General features: G+C 38.5%; 1 long non-coding RNA gene across 1 annotated transcript; it reads left to right on the top strand.

The window, feature by feature from the left end:
- The first annotated feature begins 14821 nt into the window (after positions 1-14821).
- Positions 14822-25589, top strand: LOC141373042 (uncharacterized). Its single transcript, XR_012378672.1, has 3 exons — positions 14822-14925; positions 15458-15497; positions 25423-25589. It is a non-coding gene; the product is annotated as an uncharacterized lncRNA (long non-coding RNA).
- The last annotated feature ends 426 nt before the right edge of the window (positions 25590-26015 follow it).

The raw sequence follows: 26015 nt of genomic DNA, 5'->3' as shown, positions 1-26015 counted from the left end.
GTATATAGTTGTCCAATTTTCCCAGCACCATTTATTGAAAAGACTGTCATTTTTCCATTGCATATTTTTTCCTGCTTTGTCGAAGATTAGTTGACCATAGAGTTAAGGGTCCATATCTGGGCTCTCTGTTCTGTTCCATTGGTCTATATGTCTGTTTTTGTGCTAGTACCATGCTGTCTTGGTGAGCACTGCTTTGTAATAAAGCTTGAAATCAGGCAACATGATGCCCCCAGCTTTGTTTTTCTTTTTCAACATCTCCTTGGCGATTCGGGGTCTTTTCTGATTCCATACAAATTTTAGGATTGTTTGTTCCAGCACTTTGAATGATGTCATTGGAATTTTGATTGGGTTGGCATTGAAGGTATAGATTGCTCTGGGTAGCATAGACATTTTAACAATGTTTATTCTTCCGATCGATGAGCATGGAATGTTTTTCCATCTTTTTGTGTCTTCTTCAGTTTCTTTCATGAGTGTCTGTAATTCCTAGAGTATAGATCCTTTACCTCTTTGGTTAGGTTTATTCCGAGGTATCTTATGGTTTTTGGTGCTATTGTAAATGGAATTGTTTCTCTAATTTCTCTTTCTACAGTTACATTGTTAGTGTATAAAAAAGCAACTGATTTCTGTGCATTGATTTTGTACTGCCACATTACTGAATTGTTGTATGAGTTCTAGTAATTTGGGGGTGGAGTCTTTTGGATTTTCCACATAAAGTATCATGTCATCTGCGAAAAGAGAGAGTTTGACTTCTTCTTTGCCAATTTGAATACCTTTTATTTCTTTTTGTTGTCTGATTGCTGTTGCTAGGACTTCTAGTACTATGTTGAACAATAGTGGCGAGAGTGGGCATCCTTGACGTGTTCCTGATCTTAAGGGAAATGCTCTCATCTTTTCCCCATTGAGGAGGATAGTCGCTGTGGGTTTTTCATAGATGGATTTTATGAACTTGAGGAATATACCCTCTATCCCTATAGTCTGAAGAGTTTTAATCAGGAAAGGATGCTATATTTTGTCAAATGCTTTTTCTGCATAAATTGAGAGATGGTTCTTCTCTCTCCTCTTATTAATATGTTCTATCACATTGATAGATTTGTGAATGTAGACCGTAGATTTGCCAAATACCAGCCATATAGACTTTACAGGACACACTTGCCCTTCACCTTGCAATGCCATTTATCCCAATGCTTACACAATATCCTCTCTGGATCCCCAACTTTACATACTTCATTTTTTCGCCTTTCCCTCTACCCCAATAGATATTAGAATTTGCAACCTAAAAAAGCATAAATAAATAAATAAATAAATAAATAAATAAATAAATAAATAAATAAAGGCACACGCTTTTGTAACCTAGAAGCAGATATCCCTGGTTCCCAGTGGGTCTTCTTACCAGGCCTCAGTTTGGCCTTCCCTATCAAAAATGTCTCTGTATTTGCTGCAGTTATCTTGTAAATGAACTCATCTTTCCCTAAAAAAAAAAAAAAAAAAAAAAATTCATGAACATGCCAAAATGTTTTGTGCATATACCACTATAATTAGCACACCCTCTGTAACAGGCAAAAATCCCACTTGGTCATGGTGGATAATTCTTTTAATATGTTGTTGGATCCTATTAGCTAGGATTTTGTTGAGAATTTTGAAATCCATATTCATCAGGGGTATCAGTCTGACATTCTTCTTTTTGGTGGGGTCTTTGCCTGGTTTGGGGATTAATGTAATGCTGGCCTCATAGAATGAGTCTGGAAGCTTTCCTTCTGTTTCTGTTTTTTGAAACAGCTTCAGGAAAATAGGTATTTCTTCTTTGAATGTTTGGTAGAATTCCCCAGGGAATCCATCAGGCCCTGGACTCTTGTTTTTTGGGAGGTTTTTGATCACTGCTTCAATCTTGTTACTGGTTATTGACCTATTCAGGTTGTGAATTTCTTCCTGTTTCAGTCTTGGCAGTTTATAGGTTTCCAGGAACGCATCCATTTCTTACAGGCTGCTTAATTTATTGGCATGTAGTTGTTGATAATAATTTCTTTTTTTTTAAGATTTTATTTATTTGAGAGAGAGAGAATGAGAGAGAGAGAGCACATGAGAGGGGGGAGGGTCAGAGGGCAAAGTAGACTCCCTGCTGAGCTGGGACCCCAATTTGGGACTCGATCCAGGGACTCCAGGATCATGACCTGAGCTGAAGGCAGTCACTTAACTAACTGAGCCACCCAGGCACCCTAGTTGTTGATAATAATTTCTAACAATTATTTCTATTTCCTTGGTGTTAGTCATGATCTCTCCCCTTTCATCCATAATTTTATTAATTTGGGTCCTTTCTCTTTTCTTTTGGATAAGTCTGGCCACAGGTTTATCGATCTTACTAATTCTTTCAAAGAACCAGCTTCTAGTTTCATTGATCTGATCTAATGTGTTTCTGGTTTCTAATTCATTGATCTCTGCTCTGATCTTAATTATTTCTCTTCTAATGTGTGGCTTAGGCAGCGTTTGTTGCTTTTTCTCTAGTTCTTTAAGGTGTAAAGTTAGTTGGTGAATTCGGGATTTTTCTATTTTTTGAGTGAGGCTTGGATGGCTATGTATTTCCCCCTTAGGACCGCCTTTGCAGTATCCCATAGGTTTTGGACTGGTGTGTTTTCATTCTCATTGGTTTCCATGAATTGTTTAAGTTCTTCTTTGATTTCCTGGTTGACCCAAACATTCTTGAGCAGAGTGGTCTTTAGCTTCCAACTGTTTGAATTTCGTCCAAATTTTTTCTTATGATTGAGTTCCGTTTTTAAAGCATTATGGTCTGAGAATATGCAGGGAATAATCTCAATTTTTTGATATCGGTTGATACCTGATTTGACCCAGTATGTGGTCTATTCTGGAGAGAGTTCTGTGTGCGCTCAAGAAGAATGAGTATTCTATTGTTTTAGGGTGGAATGTTCTGTATATATCTATGAAGTCCATCTGGTCCAGTGTGTCATTCAAGACTCTTGTTTCTTTGTTGATTTTCTGCTTAGATGATCTGTCTATTTCCTGAGTGTGGAGTATTGAGGTCTCCTACAATTAATGTATTGTTATCAATATGACTCTTCATTTTGGTTAACAGTTGGCTTATGTAGATGGCTACTGCCATGTTGGGAGTGTAGATATTTACAAATATTAGATCTTCTTGTTGGATATACCCTTTAAGAATGATATAGTGTCCTTCTGTGTCTCTAACTACAGTCTTTAACTTAAAATCTAATTTGTCTGTTATAAGAATTGCTACCCCAGCTTTCTTTTGAGGTCCGTTGGCATGGAAGATGGATCTCCATCCCTTCACTTTCAGTCTGGATGTATCTTTAGGTTCAAAATGAGTCTCTTATAAACAGCATATGGGGATGGGTCCTATCTTTTTATCCAGTCTGCAACCCTGTGTCGTTTTATGGGAGCATTTAGGCCGTTCACATTGAGAGTGATTATTGAAAGATAAGAATTTACTATCATCATGTTGCCTGTGAAGTCCTTGTTTCTATAGATTGTCTCTGCAAATTTTGGTTCTATATCACTCTTGGGGGTCTTTCTCCTTTTATAGAACCCCCCTTAATATTTCTTGCAGGGCCGTCTTAGTGGTCCCATATTCTTTCAGTTTCTGCCAGTCTTGGAAGCTCTGCATCTCTCCATCCATTCTAAATGACAGCCTTGCCAGATAACGTATTCTTGGCTGCATGTTCTTCTTGTTTAGTACCCTGAATATGTCTTGCCAGGCCTTTCTGGCTTGCCAGGTCTCTGTGGATAGGTCTGACATTATTCCAGTGTTCCTCCCTCTGTACGTAAGGAATCTCTTCCCCCTAACTGCCCTTAAGATGGTTTCCTTGCTTCTAAGATTTGCAGGTTTTACTATTACATGCTGGAGTGTTGGCCTGTTTTCCTTAATCTTGGGAGAGGTCCTCTTTGCTTCTAGGACACGAATGTTTGTTTCATTCCCCAGATTAGGGAAATTCTCAGCCATGACTTGCTCAAATATATCTTCTGGTCCTCTCTCTCTCCACCCCCTCAGGGATCCCAGTAATTCTGACATTGGAACGTTTCATGGTGTCACTTATTTCTCTGATTCTGTTTTCATGGATTTTGAGTTGTTTCTCCCAGGCCTCTTCTTTTTCCTTCTTTTCTATCAATTGGTCTTTTAGATCACTAATTCGTTCTTCTGCCTCGCTTACCCTAGCTGTTAGATTATCTAGATTATATTGGATCTCATTGATAGCATTTTTAAATTCTGCCAATTCAGGTTTCATTTCTGCCCTTGGAGACTCTATGTGGCCATTAATCGATTTCTCCATTCTAGCTATTGTCTTCACAACTGCTACCTTGAATTCCATCTCCAACATCTTGGTTATATCTGAATCCATTTGTAAATCTGTGGCAGAAGTCACAGTCTCTGAGTCTTTCCTATTTTGGGTGTTCCTCCTCCTAGTCATTCTGTTGAGGGGTAGTTGAGGGAATGTACATAGTCCAAATTATTGACCACAACCCAAGCAAGATGCACCCGTTTTATAGGGACCTTAGGGTTGTTGGCCTCTTTTTCTCCCAGCCAGTCTTCTGGGAGATGGGCCTGCCGAGCCGTTACTGAGGCAACGTTTGGGCAGAGTTGCCCTGCCCCCTGTTGGGGGGGGGATGGGCTCAGTGAAAACTGTTTTTTTGAGGCTTTTGTTCTCTGGTGGCTTTCCGTGTCTCTTCTGAGAGTCAGAGCAGAAGAGATCATTTCCAGCCCTCTGCCTCAGAGCGGAGAGATCACAGTCTGTTCTTCATTGAGCTCTCCAGGCCACAATATCTCCGTTTCTGTCTGTCCTGCTATAAACTACAGCGTCCTGGGTTGGGCGCCCCTCAGCAGGGCTCCCAGTCCTCGCCTCCAGGTCAGGGCCCAAGGGCATGTCTCTGCCCTTTGTGCTTCTAAAACTGCCACCCACCCCCAGTTCACACCCACGGCCCCACTGTTCCAGGTTGTAGGGGGATGCCATTAAGTCCTTTCCCCTTTGCTTCTGGTCTGCAAGTCTGTGCCCTGTCCTCAGCACAGGAGACTGTCGCTCACCAGCAGTGTAGGATCCCCATGACTCCCTCCCCCTTCCGTTTATCTTCTGATATGTGCCCATGGAATCACGGCTCCCCGCTTCATACCTCCAAACCTGCGCCACCTGCGATATTCGGTTTGTAGAGATCCAGATAGATCTTCTTACATCTCAGGCTGATTTCGTGGGTGTTCAGTGTGTTCTGGTAGAGATCTAGCTCAATTCTGGGGACCGGTTGGAATAGGGTCCCCTACTCCTCTGCCATCTTTTCCTCCCCCCAGTTTGCTAGGATTTTGTTGAGGATTTTTGCATCTGTGTTCACCAGAGATATTGGCCTATAGTTCTCTTTTTTCTTTTCTTTTCTTTCTTTTCTTTGTGTGTGTGTGTGTGTGTGTGTGTGTGTGTGTGTGTGTGTGGTGTCTATCTGGGTAATTCTGGCCTTATAGAATGAATTTGGAAGTTTTCCTTCCTCTTCTATATTTTTGGAATATTTTTAAAGAAAAGGTATTAACTCGTCTTTAAATGTTTTGTAAAATTCATCTGTAAAGCTGTTTGGCCCTGGACGTTTGTTTATTGGGATTTTTTTTTGATTGCTGATTCAACATTATTGCTGGTAATCTGTCTACTCAAATTTTCTATCTCTTTCTGATTCAGTTTTGGGAAGTTATATGTTTCTAAGAATTTTTCCATTTCTTCTAGGTTGTCCAATTTGTTGACATATAATTTTTCATTATATTCTCTTATAACTCTTTGTATTGCTGTGATGTCAGTTGTTATTTCCCTGTCTTTCATTTCTGATTTTGAGTCCTCTCTCTCTCTCTCTCTCTGTCTTTTTTTTTTTTTTTTTTTTGGAAGAGTCTGGCTAAAGTTTTATCAATTTTGTTGATCTTTTCAAAGAATCATCTCCTAGTTTCATTAATCTATTTTCTTGGGTTTTGTTTAGTTTCTGTTTCATTCATTTCTGCTCTAATTTATCATTTTCTTTCATCTACTGGTTTTGAGTTCTGTTTGTTCTTTCTAACTCCTTTAGGTGTAAGGTGAGGTTGTTTATTTGAGATTTTGCTTACTTCTTGAAGTAGACCTTTATTTAGCTATAGCCTTTCTCTTAGAACAGCTTTTGCTGCATCCCAAAGATTTTGGACCACTGTGTTTCCATTGTCATTCATCTTCATGTATTTTTTTATTTCCTCTTTGATTTCTTGTTGACCCATTCATTGTTTAGTAACATGTCATTTAACCCCACGTGTTTATGCTCTTTCCAGATTTTTTCTTGTGGCTAATTTCTAGTTTTATAGTGTTGTGGGCAGAAAAGATGCATGGTATGATTTCAATCTTTTTGAATTTGTTGAGGCTTGTTTTGTGGCCTAATATGTGATCTATTCTGGAGAATGTTCCATGTGCAGTTGAAAAGAATGTGTATTCTGTTTTAGGATGAAATGTTCTGAATATATCTGTGAAATCCATCTGGTTCAATGTGTCATTCAAAGCTACTGTTTCCATGTTGATTTTCTGTTTGAATGACCTGTCCACTCATGTAAGTGGGGTGTTAAAGTCCCCTACTGTTATTGTATTACTACTCTTGATTACTTCCTTTATGCTTGTTATTAATTGCTTTGTGTATCTAGGTGCTCTCATGTTGGATACATAAATATTTACAGTTGTTATATCTTCTTGTTGGATTGTTCCCTTTATGATTATATAGTGTCCTTTGTCTCTTGTTACAGTCTTTATTTTAAAGTCTATTTTGTCTGATATAAGTATTGCTACCCCAACTTTCTTTTCACATCCATTTGTATGATAAATACTTCTCCATCTCTTCAAATTCAATCTGCATATGTCTTTAGGTCTAAAATTAGCTTTTGTGGGCAGTGTATAGATGGGTCTTGTTCCTTTATCCATTCCATCATCCTGTCTTTTGATTGGAGCATTTAGTCCATTTACATTCAAAGTAATTATTAATATGTATTCATGTATTGCCATTTTATTACTTGTTTTATGGTTGTTTTTGTAGTTCTTCTCTATTCCTTTCTTCCTTTGCTCTCCTCTCTTATGATTAGTTGGCTTTCTTTACTGATATACTTGGATTCCTTTCTCTTTATTTTTTGCATATCTATTACTGGTTTTTGATTTGTCATTACCATTAGGTTTATATATAACATCTTCTGCATATAGCAGTCTATATTAAGTTGATGGTCATTAAGTTACACCTCTCTCCCCCATGTTTTAGGTATATGGTGTCATACTTTATATCCTTTTTTTTGTGAATCCTTTGACTGATTCTTACATATATACTTATTTTTATTGCTTTTGTGCTTAAGGTCTTTCCTTTCCACTAAAAGAGTCCCTTTTAACATTTCTCATAGGATTGTTTTACTGGTCATGAATTTCTTTAACTTTTATTTGTCTGGGAAACTCTTTATCTCTCCTTTTTTCTGAGTAAGAACCTTGCTGGACAGAGTATTCTTGGCTGCAGATTTTTTTTTTCCTTTCACCACTTTGAATATACCATGCCACTCCTTTTTGGCCTGCAAAGTTTGGGCTGAAAAAAATCTGCTGATAGCATTTTGGGGTTTCCCTTGTATATAACTGTTTTCTTTTGTCTTACTGCCTTTAAAATTCTCTATCACTACTTTTTGACATTTTAATTACTATATGTCTTGGTGTGGACCTCCTTGGATTGATTTTTGGGGGGTGGGGGGATTATTCTCTGTGTCTCCTAACTCTTAATTTCTATTTCCTTCTCCAGATTCTGGAAATGTTCAGCAGTTATTTCTTCAGATAAATCCCCCCCACCCTTTTCTCTCTCTTCTCCTTCTGGGATCCCTATAATGTGAATGTTATTATGCTTGGTGGAGTTACGGAGTTGCCTAAGTCTGTTTTCCTTTTGCATAATTTTTTTTTCTCTCACCTGCTCAGCTTGATTATTTTCCATTACTCTGTCCTCCAGGTTGCTGATGTGTTCTTCTGCTTCCTCTATTCTGCTATTTATTCCATCTAGTTTATCTTTAATTTCATTTATTGTTTTTTTCATCTTCAGTCTTTTTATCTCTTTGTTAAGGGTCACACTGATATTCTCCACTCTTTTCAAGTCCAGTGAGTATCTTTATGATTATTACTTTAAATTCTCCATCAGGCATATTACTTATCTCCATTTTGCTTAGGTCTTTTGCTGTGATTTGTCCTGTACTTTCATTTGGGACATCTTCCTCCATCTCCTCATTTTGTTTCTTAGCATCTGTTTCTGTGTTTTAGGAAATTCAGCTACATGCTCTGCTCTTAAAAGTAGTGGCTTTATGAAGTAGAGGTTCTATAGTCCCTTGCAGTGCATGTCCTCTGTTCAGCAGAACCTGGCACTTCAGGGTTGTCTCCTAGGGGTATTGAGTGTGCTTTGCTGTTGTGGGTGAGCCACTTCTCCCTTCAGTACAATCACCTAGTTCTCTTTGCCTCTTGTAGGCAGTGTTTGGTCCCTGTGGTGTTAGTGGGCCAGTCTGGAGCCATCTTGGGCTTGAGTTGAGTCGGACCAGGCATTTGTGAGATACAGTAGCACCACACTGCAGGGCTCTTTCCCTGTATTGTCCCCTGAGCCTTCTTTGGTGGGTGGGGCCTGCAGTCAGACCAGATGTCTGCCCCCAGCCCACTGCTGGGGCCACAGTCTGACTGGTGTGTGTGGTTACCTTTCCCTCTCCCTGGGGCAGAAGTCTCTTTGGAGTGGTGCTCACCCCCTTGGGGCTGCTTGCACACTGCCAGCCTTGTGGCAATTTGGATGGGCTCTGGCCAAGAGCATATTAGAGGGAGCAGATCCACAGTGTGTGCAGGTGGGGCACAGTGTTTTTTGCAAGGTTTGTTTGTGTCAGTCCTCTGGGGGAGGGGACCTGTGGAGCTGGATTGGGGCAGTCCTGACTGGAGGGGGTGGGTACTTTGAAGTGCAGGTAGGCGGCGCAGGGTTGTTAGCAAGTTAGGTAGTGAGTATTTGCTGTCCTGGTTTGGGCAGGTTACCATGAGTTTATATTGGGAGCTGGGGAAGGAAATAGTGTCTGCCTGCTCCCTTGTTCCTGAAGGAGTCTCCCAAGGATTTCAGGACAAGCTCTGAAATGAGCAAAAAACTCTCTCCCATCTGCCCCTGCCCCAGGCATTTTTCAAACTGCTGCTTCTATGCTGTATCCCAGAGGGGCTGTTTGTTGTGCTGTCTCTTTAAGGGTAGGGACTCAGTTTCCTCTTGTCCTCCCAGCTCTCCCAGAGCTGAGCCCACTGATTTTTAAAATTATAGGTTTTAAGTCCTGCTGGTTGTAAGCACTCACGAAATTCAGCCCCTCTGGTTTTCAAAGCCAAATATTATGGGGATGTGCCTTCCCCATGTGGGCTTCTAGATGTAATAGTCTGTTTCTCTCCCTACTCCACAAGTGCAGGATCCTCCCTCCTTTGGATAGTCCTGAGGGCCTGTTTAGCTCCCCACTGCGTCTCTGCCCTTCCTACTCTCTTCGTTGTGGCTTGTTCTCTACATTTAGCTGTGGAGTTTGTTCTGCCAGTTTTGTTCTGGTATAATATTTATAAGAGTATTAACCCTGTTATAGTGAAGAAAATCCAGATTACTTATCAGGACAAAACAATTTTTATGTCGTTCAGTTAAAACTATAAGAAAAGAATGTATTGCAACCAAACTGGTGTTGGACAAGTCTCCTGAATAGATCAAAAGGGTGAACAAGATGAAAGCCTCAAACTGTCTCATGGGCTATTTATGTGCCTCTTTAAAGACTATCCACCACTTTGGGCTAAATACCATTTTTTTTTTGCTTTTCTCATTTCTTTATTATGTTGCAATAAAGTGTGAAGTCTCCTCAAAAATGACATTAACACACAAAAAAATAGAATTTTAAATCAAAAAGTTGTCTTAAGGTTTTATTTTCAGCTCTTCCTGTCAACACCTCTTAATGCTGACTATATTTAGTGAAACTTCCTTTATAAGTATGTAATGACCCTTTCAGCTATAACTATCCCTGTTAATCTTAACAGCTAAAGTTTGAGGTGTGACTTTTCACATACCAAAAGTATTTTATTTTTTGAAGTGTCAAATCCTTTTAATTGCTGGCTTTACCCAATGGCTAAAATCATCTTAAAAAGTATTATAAAATAAGCTATTTCAAAAATATTACCAAAGGATTTTAAAATAAAATATTTTTTAAATTATAAATGCACACTGGGATGCCTGGGTGGCTCATTTGGTTAAGAGGCTGCCTTTGGCTCAGGTCATGATCCCAGGGTCCTGGGATCGAGCCTCACATCAGGCTCCTTGCTCAGCGGGGAGTCTACTTCTCCCCTGCCTGTCATTCCCCCTGCTTGTGCTTGCTCCCTCTCGATCTCTCTGTCAAATAAGTAAGAAATAATCTTTAAAAAATTATAAATGCACCAGTACATGCTAAATATAGAAAAGTTAGGTCTGCCGAATAGTTATTTGAAACAATTTGAATGGTTCTTTTCAGATTTCTTTAAACAATATTACAATGGCAAAAAAATGGTTAATTTTCTGAAAGATACAAAAGAAAGAAATCTAAACAGCCCATATGTAAGTCCCATGGCCATGTAAAAATTATTGCATCCATAATAATGATAACCATAGAGAAAAATTTGCATTTGAAAATTTTTCTAATGAATGTGGTAATTTAGAATGATGCCATCACTTCCAGTGTATATTACTTCAGTGATTTTCAGTAACTTAATTTTACTAAATCTTTTTTTTTTTAAGATTTATTTATTTGAGAGAGAGAGTATGCACACAAGCATGAGAGCACGGGGCAGGGGGAGGCAGGGGGAGGGGAAGGGGCAGAGGGAGAAGTCGACTCCCCACTAAGCAGGGACTCTCCCTCCCCCACAATGCAGGACTCCATCCCAGTACCGAAGTATCATGATATGAGCTGAAGGCAGACACTTAACCAACTGAGCTACCAGGCACCCCTTTACTAAATCTTTCTCTATTTCTCAATTGCAAAGCCACCACACAGTGAAGGGAAAGCTGTCTTTGCAAGAGGCCACTTTGTGGCTGATACAGAACATGCAGACTAGCCTGAATGGGGCTTCTGTTGAGTCCTAGTTTATGGACTGAAACAGGGAGGGCTGAAATCTAACCAGCACAGCCTATACTAGACTGTATCTTTTATCAGCACATCAAGAAACAAGCTTGGAGGCTCAAGTCCTAAAGCTCCTCCATAGGGAAGGTACTACTGACATTCCTTGTTGCCTTTAATCCTCCTAGTAACCCTGTCTGTTGGATTCTGCTATGGTTCTGATGTTACAGGTAGAAGATATTGAGGCACAAACAGCCGGTTAGTCATGAGCAAGGGTTTGAACTAAAGATCTCTTTGGTTGTTGGTGCAGGTTCATTCTACTGATCGTACTTCCTTTCCAAACACTGGAGAACTGAGAGATTTACAGAGGGGTAAAAAGAGAAAAGACAGTGTTTCTCAGTCATTTTATGAATAAATAATGGCATGTGTGCATATGAATATGTATATACACACACTGAGAAAGAGAGAGAATATACATATATATAATGATATACCCATGGTTGAGTAGGAAATAGCAATTTTTAAGAACAAATGTAAAAAAAATGTAAATATAAATATTAAAAAACAGGAGGATTAACACTAAATTGCTTATTCAGAAAAGAGGATTTTTTTTTTTCCTACAAAGTTCCATACTTGAAATCACTTCTCCACAGCATTTAGGTCATCTTTCATTCACATTAAGAGAAATTAATTGCTTTCCATTTCAATTTATTTTTTCTTCAAGCTAGCCAGTTTTCCCCTAATATTATAGACTCATGCTTCACAGACACCATCAACTAAAAGAATGTTTAAGTTAATGATAAGGAAGGAATGAAAGGATTAAGAATTTGAACTTTATCCACACACTGCCCGGATTCAAATCAACTGTACCTCTGTTTTCTCTCCTGTAAAATGGAATTTGTGAGGATTAAATGAGAAGATACAAATAAAGCACTTAAGACATTTGATAAACATTAAATTGTAGACTTTACATCAAAATAACGGAGAGAAGTGAGCATTTGAATGTCTTTGATAATAAAACTGTGTCAATGGTCAGTAATTCATATTAGATCTTCATTGGATTGTGGAATCAATTCTCTAGTGAATAAAGTATTCATTGCCAATTGCCCTACATCTTTTTTTTTTAAAGATTTTATTTATTTATTTGAGAGAGAGAATGAGAGAGAGAGAGCACGTGAGAGGGGGAGGGTCAGAGGGAGAAGCAGACTCCCTGCTGAGCAGGGTGCCCGATGTGGGACTCGATTCCAGGACTCCAGGATCATGACCTGAGCCGAAGGCAGTCACTTAACCAACTGAGCCACCCAGGCGCCCTGCCCTACATCTTTAAATAATAAGATTTTCTTAAAGTTGAAAGATACTCTCTAGGTACAACTGCCCGATGTCTCTTGATCTTAAAACACACCTCTACACCATTCATGAATTACCTCATCTAGGCATTTGGAAGTGTCAAACCAGCAAAACACAGACTAACAATATCCCTAATGTTACATCATAAAAGATTTACTCATAAGTAAACAATAGAATCTTGAGAAGCACCTTCCTGAAGTATGACGATTTTGAACGTCTGAAAAGGATAATAAGGCTATGTAAACTAAGCATTTAACCTCTGAAATTCCTGGTTTCATGAGGTTAGATTAAGAATGATGTGGTTAAACATTTAATGCCCAAGATTCTAAGAGTAAGACTGCATTGCCCCAAAGCAACAGCTAGCATTTAGTCAGTCAGACCTAAGGGCTTTTTGACCACTTATTTATGACCCTTGGCCTTTAACTGCCTGAAAGGGCCCCTGTCTGCTAATGGTGGGACATACCGAAGAATGAAGATGTGGCATATTCCACTCCTAGGACTTGCGGAATGTAGGTGGGGTTTCCATTACTCAGCTGGTTTTGTTTTATATGCAGCTAGTACTTTGTCATAGGATTAAGTAAACTTTCATTTACAACTAAAGTATTGTGACATGTGCCTGTGATCATTGTTTTGCGTGATTAAGTCAAACCTGAGGATAGTTGGGTTTGTTTGGGTTTGGGTTTGTTAGTTGTCAGTAATAGGGGAATTACTTTAGGTACCTACACGAATTTCAGATATCATAGGTATGGTGGGATAATATAATATCTATGAGGATAATATATCTAATAGAGATATTATACTAATACCTATTATGTGTGTGTGTGTATAATTTCTTATTTACCAAAACCTAGACTATGCACAGACAAGTGCTCAGTAAATATCTGTTGACTGATTAAGAAATGAATAAGGCAAGATATTATACTAATACCTATTATATATATATATTTGTGTGTATATAAGGAAAATATATATATGTATATATATAATGAATAAGGCAAAGCTTTGAGGTGACTGACTTAGGAAGGAAAAAGGAAAGATTCAGGGTAGAGGTGAAGAGGAAAAAAGAAGTAGCAACCTATTAGGTAAGTGTAACAACATGGTGCCAAAAGGCACAGAAAATTAAATATCCAACTAATGCAACACACATTTTTTTAGTCACATTTCATGTGCACTATTTTCCACATTTCAGTCTTTTTTTTTTTTTTAGTTCTTTCACTGTTCACCATATTTAGGCAACACCTATGTGTTATTTTTCCTTAATTGCAACTTAAATGGACTCACTTTTTAAAAATGTGCCCTGTTCTACACAGTGTTACCTGTCAGATCATGGGTTTGATTCTTCATTAGTATTTCTCAAACTTTGATATGTGCCCAAGTCACTCAGGATAAAACTAAACTGAAGATTCCAGTGCAGTAAGTCTGGGTGGGGCCCATTACCGCATTTCCCATGAGCTCCCAGGTGAGGCTAAGCAGCACACTTTAAATATCAAGAAGCTATATATATACACACACACAAATATATGCTCAAATCCTTAACTAGCAGTGTTTTAAAATATATATTTGTCATGTAAAATCCTCTCGTGTACCCCAACCAGTAGCAAATCTAACGCTATAAATAGACAGTCTGCTGGGTTTGCAAAAAAGTGCTTTAAGTGTCCTTTGTATTCAGGGAATTCACTGTCAAGAAGAAGGGTATTTATGTAAGAAACAAGATAACATGTGCTATGGGCTATTCTCGAGTTCTGTATAAAATGCTCTGAGAAAATCCTACAAAGTTTGGGAAAGGCCATGGAAGAAGCCTGTCTCTGAGCCTGACAGGGGCTGAGGAGAACCTTTCCCAGGAGAGCCCAGAATACAAGCTGTCTCTTGCCTGCCACCACACCACCACCACCGTTGTGAGGCTCTGTCCCATGCAAAGGAATCCAGCTGAGGTGGCATGGGCTCTCCGCTGGGCCCTCCACATGGTCTCTCACGGCATTAGCCTGAGTAGGGGCTCTTTGTGAAACCATCTTCCCCCAGTTGGAGGATAGGTAGCCTTTTGGGACTTTATCTGCTTGGAAAAGGTCCCCTGTTCTTTTCTTTTAATAGGCCCTTTTTTCTAATCCTTCTTCCTGAAAGAGCATCTGTATTCTAAGTTGTACAGACACCATAGAACCATACACTGTGAATTATGAGCATAATTTCTTGCCAAGTGAGTTTCAATTTCCTTCCCCTTTCTGAACTTTCCCTCCCATTATTATCAAGTAAAAGGATGGATAATTTAGGGGGCAGTGGCATAAAGAAGCTCCATTCCTTGCTCTCAGAGACACAGTAGCTCCTGCAGTATTCTTCCTATTTATTCTCTGCCATAGACAAAATAATGGCTCCCCCAAAATGTCCATGTCTAATTTCTAGAACCTGTGAATTTGTGGTGTTAGACAACAGAGGGGAATTATGGTTGCAGATGGAATTAATGTTGCTAATTGGCTGACCTTAAAGTGTCCTGAGATGTCCAGGTGAGTCCCATGTAATCACAAGTTTTTGTTTTTTTTTTTCGTTAAAGCAGAAGAGGGAGGCAGGAGAGGAGGTCAGACTGACGTGATATGAGAAGGACTGGACACAACACATCTTTGCTGGAAGAGGAGGCCAAAGCCAAGGACCATAGGCAGCTTCTAGAAGCTGGAAAGGACAGGCAGCTGATTCTCCCACACAGCCTCCAAAAGTAGCCCAGCCCTGCCAACACCTTGATGTTAGCCCATTGAGACCCACATCAAACTTCTGACCCACAGAATTGTAAAATAATAATTTTGTGTTAAGCCACAAAGACTGTGGCATTTTATAGCAGCAGCAGTGGAAATCAGTACACTCTTTCTCTGGTCCCAGAGATATCCCTCTGTTTTGCCTTTTTTGTTTCCAGGACGCTACCCTTTCCTGGTTTTATATCTTTTACCTCTCCTTCACAGTCTCTTTTGTTAAGGTCTCTTTATTATCTCTAAAAATTCACTCTTCCCCAAGTTACACAGTTGGTCCTCTTCTCTCACTCTACAGGAATCTGATTTGCTGAACAGAGCCCAGATTCAGCTTGGAGGTATGTTTTCTTTGGCCTACAATGTTTTTCACGAGCCAAATTGAAATGCATTTAGGTGAGATATGTGTCCTCTGGTTTTCCATAACTCACACTGTTCCATACTGCATTTCACCTGACCTACTTCCCTGGTTTACATTATTTGCTTTGTCCTTAAAGGTTTTGAGGTGAAGATCCCGCTTTTAAACCCTAAATGTGCATTAAGACATTAAGATGTCACATTAAAAAGGATTCTTGGGTCAAATAGGTTTAGGAAATGCCAAGTTAGACAAAGTAAGGTAAGTTGTTAATAAGTCAGGAATTGACAGCCTTGATTATGCTAATTACCACATATCTTTGTACATATATCTATGTCCAGGTATATATAGCAATATAGCTGTACACACCACATAGCTGTCTATAGCAGGCAGCATCTCCCAAATTTATGTTCCCATGGAGCTAGTGGAGCATCTTACAGGTGGATTATTCCAAGTGTACACATTGAGATTTACTGTTCAGTATATTCTTCTCATCTCTTCCCGTTACTGTAGCCATGACTCATCATTGATGACTTCCCCAGCCTATAAATATAATAAACACTTATAAAGCATATACTGTGTCACATGCTATTCTAAGTGCTTCACACCTACGAGCTGATTCACAACACTGATATGATAATAGGCATTATTCTCATCTTTATAGGTGAAAAAACTGAGACCTAGGGAGCTTGTCATGTGTCCTGTGTCACACAGCTAGAAGGTTGCACAGCTGAAATGTGAACTCAATTTGCTCTGGAGTCTGTGCACTGAACCCGCACCTCCATCTCCCATTCACCCTGCTCTTGAGCTGAAGCTGTGGGTCCACTGTAAGAAAACACTTTCTACTGGAAGTGGTTGAAAAATACAGTAAGCCATCTCAGATCAGGTTGAATTCACTGCCTCTAGAGATGTTCAAGAAGAGGCTGGAGGAAAAATAGGGGTTTCATAATCCTTTAACTGATGGGGAACCCTCAAAAGTACTCATCAGGGAAGCGATAGGTATTTTTTATATTCTAAGTGATTTGAAAGAAATGAATCAGATGATAGTCTTGATCTACTGTGTTGACTCCGTCAAGCCTCTATTGCATCTTCTCTTCTTCCTCCTTTCCACTAGGTGGCACCAGAACTCAAAATCAGGCCTCTGGAAAAGGCTATCTGTTCTAAGCCTTTATTGTAGAATGGATGACTTATGTAAATATATTTGATGTGATGTGAACATATCAGAAAATATTTTTTATTGCCAGTTCCTAATATGCCTCTTCGTTCACCCTGGAGTATTTTTCCGGTAGTTAACAATTTTCAGCTTAACTGACTGTAACGTTCTGAGGAAGAGCTTCTGGGGACCATGCTAGTTTAGAGTACTATTGTAGACCAACCTAATAACATTGTCCTGCAGAAATTGCTAACAGTCAGCTGGAAGTTGATACAGTGGAATTTATTCAATTCTTGATGGCTTCAATAAGGGTGGAACTGTTCTAATTCACAAGACGGGGAATTTTCAGGTGGCTGGTTGAATTACCTCCTAGACACTTAGTTCTGGTTAGAGTTGGAAGGGGTGAAAGCCTGTGCTAACTTACTACCTAATTCTTCAGGAAAGAAATACGAGAGCCCAGCATACTGTCCCCTCCTTGCTTCCGGAATGCCTTTCTCAGTATAAACTAGTTTACGTGGAAGAGAGGGTTCCTCCTTTACACATTTCTTAATTGAAACTTCTTTCTTAGTGCTACAGTTCTGCTTTTGTTTTGTCTTTTGAAAGGATGTGGGAAAGTAGACTTTCAATTTGTTGACAAGTTAGTGTTCTCACAAATCTATATAAAAAGCAGTCATTTCTGGTCATTTGTAAATATGTATATAGTGACAAAAATACCCATAAATTGAGATTCCTATTTTAAACATCTAAGACTAGTTCATAGGATTCAAAGAATCAAAAGGCAAATGGCATATCTCCCACATCGCAGGTAAGTGGGACATGGCATTTTTCCCTAATCCTTCAAACTGAAATTGGAGGAGGAAACACAAAGTTAGTGAACATGTCACAAAGGAGGTATTGTTTAAAGATAAATAGGCTTTTGTCTAAATACAATCGTCTCAATTTTTCCCTGATTCTAAAGAAAAGGAGAAAACATGTATATATTCTACTTAATGTTGTTTACTTGAAATTTTTATGCTTTAATTTCCCCAAACATGCTTCTTCCAAGATGGGCAATGGAAGACAGAAGCTAAAATAGTTGATAGAATTATGGACTTAGATAAATAATTAATGACCTGAAGTAATTAGCTGGAAGATGTTTAATCATTAATCTGTCTGAGTCATCACAGGCATTTGAGCCTAGCCACAAAATATTGCACTGATTATGAGTGTATATATTTTATCAAAATGGAAATTAATATATGATGAGAACCAGCACTTTGAAAAATTAAAATATGGAGCAAGTCTGTTTAGTCTACTCTTTGTTAAACAGAATTTTGCTTTTCTTTATTTTACCTAATAAGAAAAAAGTTGTATAAACTCCATGTTTGACTTCTTGGTTAGGGAGGCAAAGTAGTTGACTAGTTTTTCTTTAGGGACTTCTTCCAGGGGGGAGAAAAGCAAAAACAAAAAATACCTCATTATTAAAGTATCTGGTGAACAATTAGTGTTCTTTCAGTGGACTTGAAGGAAAAAAAAAGTCTTTTAACATAATGCTAAGTTTTGCAATTTATGGCTGTGTTCTTCAATGTGGTGTTTTCCAATACAATTTTATTACAGGCTCTAAATTATACTTTCACAGGAAAGGTCTGTCTTTAAACTTTTAGGTCAGAATTGTTCAGATCTTTTCACACTGAATCAATCAGGTTTAAAGCTGGCAAAATCCTTGGCAGCCTTGTAAATCTTTCAAAAGATGTTATCCAATTACCCTTCATGGGCCACAGGATTCTACAGCATGACTATTTCCTTCTCTATGAGGAATTAAGTGCTCATGAGAGGTTAGAAACCAATGGAGTTGAAAAGTAAGGTTCTGCATTTTTCCTCCAGTTCACATGGTAAAGATAGAGCTGCAGCTACTAATACATCCTGAGATCTGCCAGACATTCTGACCTCAACAGTGGCCCTCGCATCATTGATGTTTTATATTTGTTTCAAACTAAAAAAAATAAAAATAAACCACATTATAATAATTCCAGAATGGTTCCTGTTATAAAACCTTATTTTGGATCTGTATTAAGAACTTAGCTTTGAAGATCTTTCCCCAATAGAAAGCATAAGAGATTACTGTTGCTTTTAGTTCTTCTTTCAAGGAAAACAAATTTTTAGGTACATTCGGTAAATACACATGGGACTGAAAAAGAAAATAACAAAAAGATAAATGTACCTCTTTGGTTTGGGTTTTGAACTTTTAAAAAATGTGCTTATTTTCCTTTTAAAAAACACGTATTAATCTCTGTTATTTCCTACTCTAGGTTGCCAATATAGAATACTAATAAAAAGCTAAGGAGACACTCAATTTATATAAAAGCCTATTTCATGCCACTTGGTTTCAAGGGGAAAAATAATCACGGGCAGAATCATTTTGAAATAATTTTTCAAGGAAAAAATGTGAACAGGGGTGTAGATTCCTTCACAGAAGTTAGGAAAGCATTGCTCTCCTTTGTGATGTAAAAAGAGTGGAGGTTATGGGATTCCAGTTGCACCTTTGACCTCAAAGCCTCTGGAGCTGGTCACTTGTCATGACCTTTGACCTTTGGCAAATCACGACCCTGACTATCTGTTTTGCTTGATTTTTTCCTACCTATAACAAAAGGTCTTCCCCTCCCCCCCACCCCCGCTGGAATACATAAACAGAAGTCATACAAATGTTCGAAAATAGTTTATCAGCCAACAATCTGGCCAAGAGAGGGTAAGTATCAAAAACAAAACAAAACAAAACAAAAACAAAGGAAAACACAAAGCATGAAGGCAAAAGCTCTAACATTTAAGGTGTCCTCTAGTGGAGTAGATTGATTTCAGGGACTACAGCGTGAACAGTTGGCCACATGTTTCCTCTTTTAGAATCTTTGTTTTCTTTGATTTAAAACGTGATGTGGCAGGAGGTAGGAAGGTCAGTGTTCTTATAAACTGTGATTCTGATTCTTTGCAGGACAGTCATTAAATATTGTAGACAGCACCCCTGCAGCAGCTTGTTCATCAACACTTCCTTTTAGCCACTATCTAGATTGCTTCCATCTCCAAAGAAATGCAATTCCTCTTATCAGGAATGTGAGTGAAAGGTGAATATGTGTATACACTGGGAGTAAAATGTAGTATTGGAGCCAATTCAAGTACAGATGAGGAAGCCAGGCGGGTTCGTAGTTTTTGTTTTTTCATTATTTATTTATTTATTTTTAATTTAAATTTGATTAGCCCACATACAGTAAATACATCATTAGTTTCAGATGTAGTGTTCAGTGATTCATCATTTGCGTACTTAGTTAACATATAGTGTATTATTAGTTTCAGGGGTAGAATTTAGTGATTCATCAGTTGCATGTAACACCCAGTGCTCATTACAACAAGTGCCCTCCTTAATACCCATCCCCCAGCTACCCCATCCCCCATCCCCCTCCCCTCCAGCAACCCTCAGTTTGTTTCCTATAGTTAAGAGTCTCTTATGGTTTGCCTTCCTCTCTGTTTTTATCTTATTTTATTTTTCCTTCCTTTCCCCTATGTTCATCTGTTTTGTTTCCTAAATTCCACATGAGTGAAATCATATGGTATTTGTCTTTCTCTGACTGACTTATTTCCCTTAGCATAATACCCTCTAGTTCCATCCACATTGGCAGTTCAGTTTTAAAAATGTATATAGAAGCCCTCTGGATTGAATATTCAATTACTTACTCTGTACAATTCTGAATCCTAAATATTACTTAGTCTTTGTGATATCAACTGTTAAGAATCTATTTAATACACACTCCTGATTGGTAAAAATCAAATGATTTCAGTTTTTAGAAGTTTTCCTTTCTCATACTCTAACTTGTTTGTTTGCTTGCTTGTTTTAAGCAAATAATGGGGTGGGGAAGGTTTGAAGGTATAACCTAATAAAAGGATCAAAAGGGCTCAACACAGCAAGAAGTGATGTATATTTTTTCACCCAGATGAAAACAAATGGAATCTCTTTAATTATAATATTCTAGGATTTACCACTTAAGAAATACTTTTATGATTATTTATTTCCTAGCTAACATGGAGATTCTTATTTTTTTTCTTTTTTCATTAAAATAGAAGTTTTTTCATATTTATTTGGGGCACAGTCTTATTTTTAGCTGTCTTCACAGGCTTTTAGCATTTATTCATAATCCATCTTTTTTTTTTCCTGACAGTTTCTCTTTGTCTAAGGATCAAAGGAAGTGTTTGATAATTTGAAAATACAGTGAGAGCTAGTACTTTGATGAAGTTAGGTCTGGGTGGGCCAATATACCTGGTTCAATCAGAATTTAGAAGAAAAATTAAGTTTGCAAAAAAAAAAAAAAAGAGTTTGCCAAATACTCAAATCTAGTTAAAACCTTTGCAACAAAGATTTTCAATATTCATAATTCATTTAAAAGTGAGTTGAGTGAGGGGCACCTGGCTGGCTCAATTGGTAAGAGCATGTGACTCTTAATCTCAAGGTCATGAGTTCAAGCCCCACATTGGGTGTGGGACCTACTTAAAAAAGAATAGTAATAAATAAATTTTTTAAAAAGTATGGAAGTTATCCCGGACGAGCCCCCCAAAAAATAAAAATAAAAAAATAAAAATAAAAAATTATGCAAGTTGAAAACAAAATTTCTCCTAAAAATCTTAGCACAAAGCTGTTTATAGATGTATATCTGCAATCTATACTGTTCATGATCTCTAGATAGAATGGATTGAATAAAAAGTTGTCTGAATGTTAAAATATTCCCCTTTCTGAGTTAAAGGTAGAGTAACTTGGAGGCATTACAAACTGTACATTGGTATGCTATCTGAATGTCTTGTGACATACTATGCTTTCTGAATCCCCTTTTTCCTAATTTTCACATCTATCACTGCAATACCAAAAACTTCCTACAGTGATCAGGATCCTTTCCTCTCAGATCTCAGCTAAGGGTCCTATGGCTGCAAATTAGAAATCTCAGAATTTAATCTTCATTATCTTTCCACTGGAATATTTATGATTTCCTGTATAGCTAGTCTTCAGTAACACTTAACCATATGGAAGTTTGGGGGAGTTGTTGCATACTTACCTGAAAAGGTTTTTAAGTCTGGAAGTTGAGTTGATAGAAAACAAATCAACTACTTAATTTTACAGAAATCTGTAACACATGTCATTTGAATAATGTAACTAAAGGCTGAGCATTATCCATGTTTTAATTGTTTCCCCCTATGTTAAGCCATTTGAATAATGCTGTCACTCACTTTCTCCTTCTTCATGAGGAATGGGGTCCAGAATTTTTATAGCTATGATTGAAAAATAATAATACTGTGAAAGATTATAAACAAATGAATTTTACTTAAGGTTTTTTTAAGGCTACCAATGACAGCAGTATTTCTTAGGACCCCTTTGATCACAATGTGTATCTACTATGGACTTTCTCCAGACCAAGACATTTTTGAAATGCAAAAGATCAGCCTCACTGGTCTTTCCTCCTACCACCCCACTCCAACCCCCACCCCAGTCTTGCTTAAAAGATTTCAGTGGCTATGCATTCATATAGAGCAGGATCTTTCAACACTGCTACAATTGGATTGATTATAATTCTTTGGATAATTCTTTGTCCTTCGGGGGGCACCGTGTTTATTCATTTTAGAAGCCTTAACCTGATCTCTACACCCTAGATGCCAATATCACCTTCCCCAAGTGATGGCAACCAAAAATATCTCCATACATTGCTAAATGTCCCCCAAATTGCTCCCATTTGAGAATCATTGACACAGTGATTAAATCCTTAAGAAGTGTCCACATGGTGTTTTCCTACCTACCAAAATCTTAGTATTAGCCAGAGTTCTCCAAAGACATAGAAACCAATAGAATGTATGACATATATAGAAAGATATTTATTGGGGTGCCTGGGTGGCTCATTTGGTTAAGCATCTGCCTTCAGCTCAGGTCATGATCCTGGGATCCTGGGCTCAAGCCCTGCCTCAGGCTCCCTGCTCAGTGCGTGTCTGCTTCTCCCACTGCCCCTCCCCCTGCTCATGCTCTTTCTCTCTCTCTCAAATAAATAAAAGTCTCTTTTTAAAAAGATGTTTATTATAAGGAGTTAACTCACATAATTATGGAGACTAGTAAGTCCAAATCTCTAGTATGCACCAGGAGGCTGGAGACCCAGAAGAGCCAACAGTGCAGATAAAGTCAAAGGCAATTAGCTAGAGAATTCATCTCCCTCAGTGATCCTTCCCATGATCCCTAGGCTTCGGACACACAGATCTTTCAGTTCCTTGAATATATGTTCTTTCCCATCGTAGGGTCTTTGCACATGATATGCCTGGCCCTGTTTTTGTTTTTTGTTTTTTTGTTTTTTCCCCCACCAAACCTTTCCCTTAGGCAAGTAACTCCCCTTCTCAGTTCGCCCTCGTTGCACTTCCTGAGAATTCTGCGCAGTCTTCCTGAGTGGGTGAAGTCTCCCTGTAATTTGCTTTCATAGCACTTATACATCTTTTTCACAGTACTTACCACTGTAAATCCTTTGGAGCTTTTTAATTCTTATCTTGCTCTATAGCCCTATCATCTAGCGTATAATAAATATTTGTCAAATATCTATTGGCTGATTGAATAAATGAATTAGCATTTACCCAAAATATGGCCTTCTTTTTCAGATGATTATTGGCTTACTGAGTACTGTTGTGATGCTCTAAATCACAAACTTGTATGCCATGAATATTAGAAAGTTATAGCAATACAGTATGCTTATTTGACAAACTTCCCTTGTCAACTGACCATGGGACTCCTGGAGAAATTACTAATGCTCTAGATTCCACTGCCACTGTTCCTTATCCCAACACTTGGAGCACTGTACTATCCACTTTCTTTACTGTAGCATAAAATGCATAATGAACATGTGTATAGACACATTACACATTTAAAAATTTAATGACTTAGGGAAAGGTAGGTATGCCAGTGATCAATTTCTTGCCTCTAATCTCCAAATTTACCCTTTATTGGAATCAGTGCCGATTTCTCCTTTGCCAGCCGGCACCATATTCAGCTTTGTCAGTTGAGGGTGTCCAAAGAGAGGTAGTACCAGAGGAAGAGACTTCTTTTGATTTGGTTGCTTCCTCTCTCGCTCGTAGAGCTCAGCTGCTAGAGGTGATGGGGAGGGAGGCGGGGGACAGGGGCACACATCGTCCACCAGTTTTGCCGGGACACCAGTGGAAAGTTTTCTGAATGCTAGTCCCTGCTCAAGTTCCCTACATACCATCCCTGGCTAACTGGCTGTGACAAGAGTTGGCTTAGACAATACAGTGACCTTCTCTGTCAACCAATGGGTCCAGCTACACCCTCTCCAATGAAGTCTAAATCTCAGCATTGCAGAGGATGCCCCACTCCAAGTGCATTCCTTCACTGGGTACTGTTTCTCAGCCCTAGGGTATTCTTTGAATTCTCTTTTATCCCCTCTTAGTCGCTGGCTGCTCATCTGCTACCAGTTAATAATTCTTTACATTAAATATTCTCTTTTCAAATTACTAGTGTGGATTCTCTTTCCTTCCTGGACTTGTCTACTACAGTAGACCAATGAGTAAAAAGTTTGAATACATACACACAAACACATATGTGTAGTCTTAAAACTATACAGAACTATTCTAGGATGAAAAATGTAGCAAGCAGAACTTTTTCAGGACCTACTATAATGATTAGAATCCAAGAAACAGAATTTTACTGCTGGATGGAACCCAAGAGATCACTCAGGCCCTTGTTTTCCAGTTGAAGCATCTTGATCACTGAGAGGTTAAGTGACTTCATTTCCTGAGTAGTGAGTGGATGCCAGACCCCAGAGGCCTGATAGGAGGCAGCCCCTCCATGAAATGTCCCTGCTCCCTTTGAGGACACTCTCCAGGAGCTTCACCAGATGACTCACTGGCTTTTTTATGAGGACCCAAGGGAAGGAGAATTTCTCTCAAGTCTAAGTACCAGGAATAATCACGCTTTTTCTGAATGACCACACTAGATTTAGCTCATGGGCAATGTGAATCATGTAACCTCTTGTTTCCCATTTAGGATGGTGGCCAGAAAGCTTAGGGGCAAATCAGTGGCCCTCTCCTGGCCACTCACACCTTTTGCATTCCCACCCCTGCTCTGGCGTAATCTCAGTTGTTTTCTGCTCTGCTTCTCTGTTTGCCTTGTTTGCCTCACATATTTATTATTGTTACCCTATTATCCATCAGACAGTTGAACACAGCCGCTTAAGAAGAGGTTGGCTACAAACGAAATATTGGAGTACAGGTCTTCAATATTCCTTGCGCTAACATCAGCATTCTTTTTCTAACAGTGTTTGCTAACATTGGAAAAGAATTTAAATACTTGTCTCTTCCCAAGAATAGGCACAGCACAGATGCCTATAAGCAATTCATTCAGATATTTCACAATTTCCCCTGCCACTTGCTTACCTACTTAATATGTTAAATTTCCAATGTCGTATCCAAAGAATAAAAATTGTTAGACTTAACAGCTTCTTAGCAAGTCTTTCAATGTGAAGGCATCCAAATTGCTAAAGCTTGACTATAACAAAGCTGACCATAGCCTCAGAAAAGATAGTATTTTCTTTTTTCTTATCTGTTCATTGAATTATAGTGTCCCAATTTGCTTTGTTTCAAGCATTTAGCAGTATTTCACAAAATGTAGGAAAAGAAAATCTGTCCTTTTTCTTTACTTTTGTGTTCTTACTACTTTTTTTCTTGCCGAATAAGCACCTTTCTTTTTGTGTGTCTCCCACAGATGGCGAGAGATGGCTAGTCAAAGCCTTATTTACACCTGGATCCCTTTATGTTTTTGTGCTTCTGTAGCCCAACTTCTACATTTAACCATTTATCATGGGCGGTGACTCAGACTTCATAGGGGCAAAATAAATATTTGTTGAATAAATCCTCAGAGCTGCTACCAAAAATGGGAAATGTTGGAAACAAAGAAGTAATCGCAGAAAATAAAGTAACTGCCGCTGTAGAAATAAAGGAACTGCACGATATTCCTGCTTTTCTCCTCATCATTCTTCCAAAGAGAGAAAGATTTGTTTCTCTGTACTGAAGCTGAAAAACGATATAATTTTGGCATTGTCTGGTTTCAAAGAAATAATCTACACAATGTTTTTCTTGTTTTCCTTTACTTCAGAGAAACCCAGACACTTACTGTCATTGTTAAATATTCATTCTTTTAAGTATCTGTGTGAGAATTTGCCAACGCTTTTGTGCAAATATACCAGGTAATCTTTTGGCTCATATCCCAGAAAACCTTCAGTGAAACAAGGTCAGGCAGATTGACCTATAGACCAACCCAATGGGGGGAAATTCTGGGAAACAGGCCACCAAAACTTC

The sequence above is a fragment of the Callorhinus ursinus genome, unplaced genomic scaffold (assembly GCF_003265705.2).
Source record: "Callorhinus ursinus isolate GAN/ISIS: 27379988/994484 unplaced genomic scaffold, GSC_fseal_2.0 scaffold7, whole genome shotgun sequence".
NCBI classification, from domain to species: domain Eukaryota; kingdom Metazoa; phylum Chordata; class Mammalia; order Carnivora; family Otariidae; genus Callorhinus; species Callorhinus ursinus.
The sequence above is the reverse complement of the archived record's forward strand: the minus strand, read 5'-3'. Positions and strand labels throughout refer to the sequence as shown.